This window comes from Octodon degus, unplaced genomic scaffold, assembly GCF_000260255.1.
Source record: "Octodon degus isolate 3935 unplaced genomic scaffold, OctDeg1.0 scaffold00276, whole genome shotgun sequence".
In the NCBI taxonomy this organism is placed as follows: domain Eukaryota; kingdom Metazoa; phylum Chordata; class Mammalia; order Rodentia; family Octodontidae; genus Octodon; species Octodon degus.
Window position 1 is genome coordinate 1524028 of NW_004524852.1, and position 1983 is coordinate 1526010.

Consider the following 1983-nt stretch of genomic DNA (forward strand, 5'->3'; position numbering starts at 1 on the left):
CTCTGGTCTCGCTGGGCTGTGGTGGAGGGGGGGCCACTTACTCCTTGGAGGCCATGTGGACCATGAGGTCCACCACCTTGTTGCTGTAGCCAAACTCATTGTCATACCAGGAAATAAGCTTCACAAAGTGATCATTCAGGGCAATGCCAGCCCCAGCATCAAAGGTGGAAGAGTGGCTGTCACTGTTGAAGTCGCAAGACACAACCTAGTCCTCAGTGTAGCCCAGGATGCCTTTGAGGGGACCATCTGAGGCCTGCTTCACCACCTTCTTGATGTCGTCATATTTAGCCACTTTCTCCAGGCAACAAGTCAGATCCACCACCGACACATTGGGAGTGGGCACATGGAAGGCCATGCCTGTGAGCTTCCCGTTCAGCTCCGGGATAACCTTGCCCACAGCCTTGGCAGCACCAGTGGATGCAGAGATGATGTTCTGGGCAGCCCCACAGCCATCACGCCACAGCTTCCCAGAGGGGCCATCCACAGTCTTCTGGGTGGCAGTGATGGCGTGCACTGTGGTCATGAGTCCCTTCACAATGCCGAAGTTGTCGTGGATGACCCTGGCCAGCGGGGCTAAGCAGTTGGTGGTACAGGAAGCATTGCTGACGATCTTGAGGGAGTTGTACTTCTTGTGGTTCACACCCATCACAAACATGGGGGCATCGGCGGAAGGGGCAGAGATGATGACCCTCCTGGCACCACCCTTCAGGTGAGCCCCAGCCTTCTCCATGGTAGTGAAGACACCAGTGGACTCCACCACATACTCAGCACCAGCATCACCCCACTTGATGTTGGCGGGATCTCGCTCTTGGAAGATGGTGATAGTCTTTCCGTTGATGGAGAGCTTCCTGTTCTCAGCCTTGACAGTGCCACTGAACCTGCCATGGGTGGGATCGTGCTGGAACATGTAGACCATGTAGCTGAGGTCAATAAAAGGGTCATTGATGGCCACAACCTCCACCTTGCCAGAGAGAATAGCAGCCCTGGTGACCAGGCGTCCAATACGGCCAAATCCGTTCACTCCGACCTTCACCATCTTGTCTGGATCACTGCTGGCTGCTCAGGAAGATCTGCTATCCACGGACTCACAGGAGCGCACAGGAGCAGAGAGCCAGTGTAGCATTTTTATAATTGTAAAAATGTACAACAGGGGCCGGGAAGATAGCTCAGTAGAATAAGTGCTTGTCTGGGAAGTGCAAGGTCCTGAGTTCAATCCCCAATACCACAAAAAAAAAGTACAACAAATTTGATATGCTATAGAGTTATGGTTATAACTCTATATCCAGGCAATGAAATCAATGTTGTCAAAGAAAAATTGAATAATGTAGAGAACTGCTCATAATATTCCATTAAATGACTCATTACAAATTCTACACACAGAATGACCTCAAGCAAAATCATTTCCAAATTTTCTATAATGATCATATTTACAGTATGTGATTTTTGTCTTTTCTGGACAGGATCTCACCATGTAGCCCAGGCCAGCCTTGAACTCACAGTGAGCCTCCTGCCTCAGGAATTACAAGCATGTGCCACCAAGTCCAGCTATTACTTGAACATTAAAAAAATCTGTCTGCCTATATAGCTCAGTGGACTAAAGCGCCTACTTAGGCAGAGCACAGTGACCGGTGTGTGTGCCGCCACCCACCCCCCACGGCTCTCAGAGATGGTGATTGAGACTGGCCAGGTGGCGCGACTGTAATCCCAGTGTTTGGGAGGCTGAAAACAGGAGGATCACTACAAATCCAATCTGTGTAGTGAGACCCTGTACTAAATACATTTTTAAAAAAATCTATCTGCTTATCTATATATGGGGGGGTGGGGAGAGAGACTTTTAGGCTGTGTTCCTGGTCTCTCTTGTTTTCACATCCTTTTTTTTGGCGGGGGGACCAGGAATTGAACTCAGGACCTCTCACTTGCCAGGCAGGTTTTGTGCCACTGAACTATAGCCCCAGCCCTTTACTTGCTTTCTTTCTTTCTTTT

The 1983-nt window shown here is 49.6% G+C and overlaps 1 pseudogene across 1 annotated transcript; it reads right to left on the reverse strand.

Moving 5' to 3' along the window:
- Positions 1 to 37: 37 nt before the first annotated feature.
- On the reverse strand, positions 38 to 1090 carry LOC101583376 (annotated as a pseudogene). Its single transcript, XR_001116947.2, has one exon. The product of XR_001116947.2 is annotated as a glyceraldehyde-3-phosphate dehydrogenase-like (transcript).
- Between the last annotated feature and the right edge of the window lie 893 nt (positions 1091 to 1983).